Source organism: Corvus brachyrhynchos, unplaced genomic scaffold (genome assembly GCF_000691975.1).
Source record: "Corvus brachyrhynchos isolate BGI_N302 unplaced genomic scaffold, ASM69197v1 scaffold61, whole genome shotgun sequence".
NCBI lineage: Eukaryota > Metazoa > Chordata > Aves > Passeriformes > Corvidae > Corvus > Corvus brachyrhynchos.
In genome coordinates this window covers 1,897,791-1,906,015 of record NW_008236478.1, presented here as the reverse complement: position 1 = coordinate 1,906,015, position 8,225 = coordinate 1,897,791, and the positions used below count along the sequence as shown (strand labels likewise).

Here is an 8,225-nt window from a genome sequence, read left to right as displayed (position 1 = left end):
AGGGTAGTTCAGTAGAGATGGGGCTGCTCTGATTTCTCACCTTGCACACTTTCCAAGAAGCTATCTCATGGCACTTCAGGAAGAGGGATTATTTGATATTTATTGATTTACTGAAGGGAAAGAAGAGGGTGGAAATTGTAATGGAAGGGACAACCAGCAAGATGGCAAGGAAGAGAGGTTAAAAATGAAATCATCATCTAATTGGCCTGCAGTGAATTATTCACATGTATAATCTTTTAAAAAAAAAATTCAGCACAAGGCAATGCAAGTAAATGCTGTTCATGTTTAAAAGTCATTTCCATAAGTAAGTGCAATTTCTCTACTGTTTGCCCCTGTTTAATGAAGTGAAATCTTGTTTGCATTCCTCCCAATTTCCCAACGAAAGGCGCCCAAGCGTTTGCACCAAAATTACTTGGCCCAAATTAAAACCCTCCAACATTTCAAAAAAAAAAAGAGGAAAAGGGGGGAAAATCAGACTTATTTTTAAAATGCCTTAAGTGCATCCCAGCATCCTAATTTATTTTTAGACACTGGTTATTAAGAGTAGTAGTAAGTTTCCCCTTCTCTCTCGCTCTCTCTCTTATTTAAATGAACTTAATGGCAATAGATGCAAATGTCTGGAAGAGGAAAATAGTTAACATTTATTTATTCTTACTGTTGTCTCTTCCCTGGCTGGTGTCATTAGAACAGTTCGTTGCATCCCATTCGCTCCCATTAGCTCTGCTATCAGAGCCACCCAGCACGACTCCAGCACGGCTCGAAGTGCTTTCTGCGGCCCACATAGGGACTACATCATCATCTCCGAGGCACTAGCTTAATGACAAGAAAAAAAATCGGAATATATTGCACAGCGTTCTGGGGAAACAACAACAAAAACCACTGCTGCCGTCGCTGCCACCCAATGCCATGTCCCCTTGACCCGGGGTGTGTGCCCTGCTTCAGCTGGGCGGGGGACAGACAGACGGACCGGCTGCGGTGCCAGGGCAGGCATCCCTTCGCAATTCATTGATCCGGGCAATGTGCAGAGAAATACGCCAACAGGGACCTGGAGTGCTTGGAAACGCGCTCGGGAGGACCCAGCGAGACTGGAATGGGTTCAAACAGCTGCTCGTCGCCAGCAGAATCATCACCCCCCCAAAGCAGGGCTGCCAGCCGGCTGACTCCTGGCTCCCTGGTGCAGGCAGGGGCTGCCAGCCAAGGCTGGTGGTGGGATGGAGGGGTTGCAGCCCCTTGCTGAATGAACCCTCCTTTCCTCCAGTGCCCCCACTGCTCCCTTTAGGAGCATTTCCTAAAGCAAACCAGACCAGCTCACATGTGTGAGCAACCACATATCTCAGGTTCACGTGGCGGGAGCTCCGGCTGCCTCGGGTGCCTGTCACCCTGCACACGTTGTCCCAGCCACTGCTGCAGAGACAAGGGACTTTGCCCTAATCCTCCCCCACGGAGCAGGGGCTGAGGGCCAGCGCTGGCAGGTGACAGGCCAGAGAGGCAGGTGTCCCAGTGCCTGGAAGAAATGGCCAAAATCCACCCTCCCCCTGAGCAATGGTGTCCTTTCTCACCCTCTGAATGTGGAGGTGGACCTGGCCCATACCAGAGGGACAAAATCCCTTTACAAGCAAGAGGAACACAACAGGTCGCTCACCCAGAGCAACAGCAGGTTTTGATGTCTTCTGAGCCCTTCAACCCTCCGGCGACACACAGGTGAGGGTGGTGGCAAGTGTCAGAGAGGGAGACCAGGGCTCACTGACAGCTCCGGCTGACAAAGCAGCATTTGGGAGAAAGGACATCAGCATCTGCAGCTCTGACACATAAAAGAGAGGCGGAGGCTGTTGCAGGCGGGAACGGAGCCGTGTGAAGGGCCCTCCCCCTCCGTAAAGTTGACATTGTCTCCCGTGATAACTTTTCTGCTGAGGTAGGAGACACTTTACTGCAGAGTTGCACACAGCAAGTAGCTGCCCTTCCCCCCCGCCCCTTCCCATCCTCTCCCTCTCTCTCCCTCTCCAGCATCATTTACATCCTTAATTAGATGTAATTCTGCAGTGCTCATTAGGGAAGGACTGGAAAATATCAAGGAACCCGCAAGCAGGGGGCTTCAGAGGAGAGGGAGGAAGAGGGGGGTGCAGGCATCAGCCTGAGAGGGGATACCCAAGGCTGGATGGTGGAGTCAGAAGCCAGGAGCTACTTGCTTAGTTCAAGTGGGATGGTTACACTAGTGTAATTTGGGAGTGCTGATCCAGTGATGGGGTTAAAGAGGCCACACTGTCTCACCTAGAAAGGCAGAAGACCCATCCAGAGAATAACAGCATCTCACCAAGAGGACTTGCTCTTACCTCCTTGCTCGCAGGTGATACCTCTCTGCTGGATTATTCCATGTCCCACACTTCTAAAGCCAACAGACAGGTGCAGGAAGAGGGTAATATTCCACTCCAATGCAGCTACACAGACCTGTCCTTTCCTGCAGCCTCATCAGGAATTATCTAGCAAGGAGATTTTCCTGGAAAATTGCAGCTGACAGAGCTAAAGAACTTCTTCCAGGTGTGTGGCTGCACTGCAAGCTTTCAGTCAGATGAAGAAAGACACAAAAATGATCCAGAAGAAAATCTGAATGAGTTGTTAATTTTTTCTTAAAGGAATACTGTCGTGGTTTAAAACAAGGAGGTGGTAAGCACTTTGAATTTGACTTCGATGACCAAAAATAATTAAAAACCAAAAACCAAAAAAACACACCGAGAAACTAGGGCTCAAAACTATAGCCAAACTTTGCATTCCAGGTTATTGAACAAACTATGCCCTTCAACCCCAAATGGGAAAACATTGTGAAGTTCTATTATTGTTCCAGATATTTGATATAATTACATTGGGGAGCAGCAGCAGACCCAGGCAGTTCTAATCTGGAATCCCTTTTGCTCAGGAGTATATTCACAAAGAGAGAATCAAATCCTCCCTCTTCACAGTCTCAAGAGACTTTCCCAAGACCATTAGGGAGGTACTGTTGTCTGCTTTAGCTGGAGAACAGCTAAAGTAAGTGAATGAGGCAAGGACATAAAGGAAATCAGTGGCAGAGCCAGGCAGTGACCCCAGATTTCCTGCTAGTTTTCTTTGAACCACTAGTTACAAGCCATCCTTCCTTGTGGTCCAGCATTTGTATGACCACTTGCACTTGCAGTTCTGGGCACACACCTCACTGGGTTTTAATTCACTGCTGCACTGTATCTTTGCTTAAGGTTAGATTATAAAATGTTTTGGGTTGGAAGGGACCTTAAAGGTCATCTTGATCCAACCCCCCACCATGGGCAGGGACACCTTCCACTAGACCAGGTTGCTCAGAGCCCCATCCAACCTGGGGTGAGTCACCTACAACTTCTTTGGACAATCCATTCCAGTGTCTCACCATCCTCACAGTAAAGAATTTTTTCCTGCTATCTAATCCAAACCTGACCTCTTTTGGTATGAAGCAATTCCCCCTTGTCCTACCACTACATGCTCTTGTAAAAAGTAAAATCTGTCTCCAGCTTCCCTGTAGGTGCTTTTAGGTACTGGAAGGTGCTGTAAGGATATGCATGTAAAAGTCTATCTGGGAACTCAGTGAAGTTGATGAGGATGGTCTTTGGAAGTCCATCCTCCTACTTTTCACATGCTAGCCATAATATGAACCTAGAGGTTGAGCCATGCTGGTGTTTCCCACCAAAGTCAAAATGACCACCAGTGCATGTGGGATTATTTACAAATATTGGGCATGTGCACAAATGGGCACTTGCACTTTGAAGTATCTTCCTCTTTAATCAGAAACTTCAAATTTCTCTTAGTGTTTAGATAAAACTTGCCGTAACAGATAATCAGAATAAGCAAACATGCCAGAACAAGTGAAGAGAAAACCCCACTGAAGTCCAACTTTATAGAAATGCCTAGGACTTTTGCAAAACAGCATTTCAGGGATTCGTACTGTTGGCTCTGAGGTTTAACACATGATAACTCCCTTTGCACTTTCCCAGAACAGCTTATTTACATCATTCAAGCAAAGAGAAATCTGGCCCATCTTTCTATATTAACATATGGCTTTTCCTATAGTGATTGGTACACAGATTTCTAAGGTCTTTATAAAGGACATAAAACTTCCAGCTCCACTTTATTTGGGTGTCAAAGAAGTAGCAGTGGACCAGAGTCTCCCTGGATCTCCTTATAATGCTTTAAAGAGCATCTTCTTGGCACTTCAAAGGGACTGTTTAGTCAAAGTTTTCAATAACAAATTGACAATGACAAACCTTCAGAACAAATTTTACCCCTTACCACTCTAATATTTGGGAATAAACAAGGTAAGGATAATAAAATGCTAGATCCATGTGCCTATTAGAGATATTCAACTGGAATAAGAAAAGATGCCTCCCCTTTTCCTGGCTGTAGAAGACGGTTTGTTTAAACCTGTGTGCGGCCTTGCTGTGCCCACATGACATGGGCAACTGGTAGGATTCCACAGAGGGTAAACATCTGCTCCCAGACATCCACAGAGGATTGTGGAAGTGGAAAGAGCTGCTTGCATTTCTTGCATAGCTCACAACTGCAAAGGGCAGCTCCTGGGCAATAGCTCACGCTTGCATGAAGCCGCCTGCACTCTCCTGCTCACAGCAGTCAGTGATTTCCTTCAAAATGGCTCAAAAGTGTCTTTTGTAAATTGCCCGTTAGTGACTACTTTGATACCTAGAGTACCAATGAATGGTGTCATTCCCACAACCTACTTACCATCATACATTTTCGTCTTCTGTACATCATCCTTCCACTAGAAAGCCTCGAATAGCAGCAGGCATCTGCCTTTTACCTTGCAGCAGTAGTCAGGAAACCTGAGCTCAGACAGAATCTGGGATGAAAGGATGCAAAGCAAATGTCTAGAGAAACAGGTAAAGTATGAATTACAGATATGATATTCAAATATGAGCTGCCTTTCCCACAGTTTTGTGTCAGAGCTGGCTGTATAGAGGATGAACCCAAAGCATGAAGTTGTGTTTTACATGACTGTCAGAATTGTAAGCTAATCTGCACCAGGGATGGACAGCTCTGTATGAGCAAATGGAAACGAGAAAAGAGGAACATACTGACATGCACAGAGGCATGGTGTGTGTGGACAGGCACGTGGGCATTAAATTACACATGTGTATTTTGTTTGCATGTTCATGAGTGTGTTGGGGTGTGCCTGACTCTGCCCATAACTGTGGGCACATGCTTGGAGGGGAAGGGCTACTCCCCAGGCTGCACAGCAGATAAGTGTGGGTAAGAGTTTGTGGACAGCTACTGAATAGCTTGAGGGATCTGCTGTAAGGGCTTACTTCCAGTACAGAGTATTTTCCCCCACTAATGAAACCATTTCTGCAAACCTCCCTCAGGTGCCACACAGCAAACGTAACACCAAGGAAACATCAGGGAAGATTTCTGGTCACTCGGACTGTGGAAACTTGAGGAGAAAACCTAGCCCATGAAAAGAAACCACTCGTGTAATTTGCAGAGATATTTGGCTGACTGAACAGCCTCACACTTTGCAAGTATTCTTTCAGTTTGCAGCAGCATTTTCTCCCTGATTCTTTCACAGAGTCTTGGAAGAGACACAGATTTGTTCCACTCTAGCTTTCCTGGCATTATTGCATCTGGTGACTCCTGCCAGGAGAAGCTGAGAGGAGCAGAGCTCTGAATTGGCCCACCCTGCATCCCCACACTGCTTCACACCAGGCTGCCTGCAGGGCTGTCACAGTCACAGGGTCCTTCCAGCCTTCACCGGCCCAGCTCTCCCCTCCGCACCCCTGCCCCAGTTCTGCAGCCAACTCAAAGCTTCCCCTGCCCTTCACCCTCCTGATAGGACTTGGCTTGCTGTCTTTGGCCCAGGTCCAAACAGAGTTTTCGAGCATCTCCTCCAGAAAGGGGTCCTCTCTCTCAGCATTCAGAGCCAAGCTTAACAGTGCCTCCTGCCGAACCTGCTGGCGTGGCCAGCACCTTGCTCCATGGGCATCCTGGTCTTTCCTACAGGGACTCAGGCAATGAGAGGGAGGGAGATTGATAGCAATGAAAAGCAGCAGATGAAAAGTAAACTCACACTACATAAATGCTTAAATGATTTTTATAAGGACACAGCATTGTAACGACTTGCCAAGAACAACACCGAAATTCTTTCAAGGTTTCCCATTTGTTTGTAAAGTGAATATTAAAAGTGCAGGCAGCAGTCTCCTGGTATTCCCCTGGGAACTGTTAGTGTCCGCAGTAACGAGGTCATTCCTTTTTTATTAGGAGAAGGTTTTCTGTAAAGTTAAATGTGCTGACAGCCTCTTGCCTTTGATGTTGGGTTTCACCTCAGTCCCTCCTGCAGATATTGCTGCTCCTCCCTCGCAAAGACACATCCCTGACAAACAATCTCCCCTCTGTCTTCCCTACTTGTTTGTTTAGATGCATGATAGGCAGCTCTGTTAAAGGGCAGCACATGAAGGCAGCTGCTGTTTCAGTGGACAGGAGATGTGAGAGATTTGGTTGCTGTAATTAAGTCAGTCTTCATTCCCCCAAACTGCCAGCACTCAGTACCCTTATTTTATTGACCAGACAGATAATTACAGTGACAGCAGTCACAAACCCCCAGTTACAGTTGCACTAAAATTGCCATGGTGCCACATTCAGAAAAACATGAGACCCACAGAACCTCTGCCACAAAGCCCGGCCTGCAAGGGGAGGCGGGGAGGAGCACCCCAGCACCATGCCTGCTGTCCCAGGGCTCTCCTTGCTCTGCAGCTACAGAGACCTGACAGAGGGGGAAGTCCTCCCACAGGAGGACACACACAAGAATCTGCTGCTGCCATGTCTTAGTTATCGCAGCTCCTGCTCAAGCACCTTCCCTGTCCAGTGACCTGGACATCCCTGTGGAGCAGCCTCCAAGCAACCATGCACTGTGCCCACCTGACCACGGCCAGCAAGAATGCTAAAGCATAGGTAAGCCACAGTTGCTCCACAGCCCACAACAACCAACTGACCTGCGCAAAAGGGACATCTGGTGAGGATGGCACTGAATTATCCCTTGGGAGATTCAGTTCTGAGATCTACAGATTTTCCCAAAGGTCTGAGGCAAATTAACTCAACAGCCCCCCTAGTAAAAGCACAGGGTGGCCCCGAGAGCCTCATTCAGTGGCTTCTCAGAGCCGTGGTCGCTGCCTGTCCTGCGTGTGCACACACCACACCGAGCACACAGGAGCCCGAGTCCCAGCAGGCACCTCAGGGCAGCACAGTCACACAAAGAAACTAACTTTTTTTTTTTTGTTTGAACATTTAAACAGGCAACAATGCCCACAAAGTGTATTGTGTGTAGCCACTCCTTAGAGTAGCAAAAGATAAATAATACTTTCATGCTTCAAAGTGAAGTGCACAATGTGTGCACCCAAATAATAAGAAATAATGTGAGTATCCTTGTTCATCATGGACATAGTAGGAAGAAATCAACTTCTTCCCTGGGAACGGGTGCTTAGAAATGATTTATTCACTCTTGGGAAATGAATGCAAAAACCAAGGAGACACCATTGTGCAGTGAGGTAGATCAGAAATTTGTCTGCCTGTATTTAACCACAGGATCAAGAATTGCAATCAGGTGACTGATGACGGCACCAAAAATATTTCAACTCTGGGATCCACATTCAAAACCAGCCATGAGTCTGAGACGAAGAAAGGCTGTGACCCCAAGTCCTACAGCTTTTCAGTGGTGACACCAAACAGGCTGCTACAATCCAGAGTCATTTACCAACACAAACACTTGTACCAGGAGACTGTCAGAAGAGGACCTTCATATGGGGGAGAGTCACAGATCTATGGACTTCTAGAAAATACAACACAGCAAGCCTGGCTGTTATTTCTGGCTCAGCTGAGCCTGCTTGTACCTCTGTTTGCACTGAACTCTTTGTGAAATAGGCAGCTTTCAGAGGGAGGTGGGTCACTATGATCCTTAAAGCAAAGCCAAGAACAGGCAGTCTAGAGTAAGTGGGTCAAATTCTCAGTGGCTGGAGGTCCCAGGTCAACAACTGAGAAATATGAATAATTTTGGCCATGGCACTGTGCTTGAGATTTATTCCTCCATGATCTTACATTTTACCGGTGGTCTCTTGCTAGGCCCAGCACTGACATCCTCCAGCTCAGCACAGCTGCTGCTGACAAACATGGCACCAGTGAAACAGGAGATAACCTTCCCATGGGAATGCAGCAGCATGGCTGAC

The 8,225-nt window shown here is 47.1% G+C and overlaps 1 long non-coding RNA gene across 2 annotated transcripts in view; it reads right to left on the bottom strand.

Moving 5' to 3' along the window:
- Positions 1–6: 6 nt before the first annotated feature.
- The window catches only part of LOC108444661, a 25,031-nt gene continuing 16,812 nt past the window's right edge, over positions 7–8,225 (bottom strand). For both annotated transcript variants that reach the window (XR_001859288.1, XR_001859289.1), the window contains 3 exons: positions 1,643–4,852; positions 656–813; positions 7–110 (listed from right to left, as the gene is read on the bottom strand). This is a non-coding gene — a long non-coding RNA (uncharacterized LOC108444661). The remainder of the gene's footprint in view (positions 111–655; positions 814–1,642; positions 4,853–8,225) is intronic.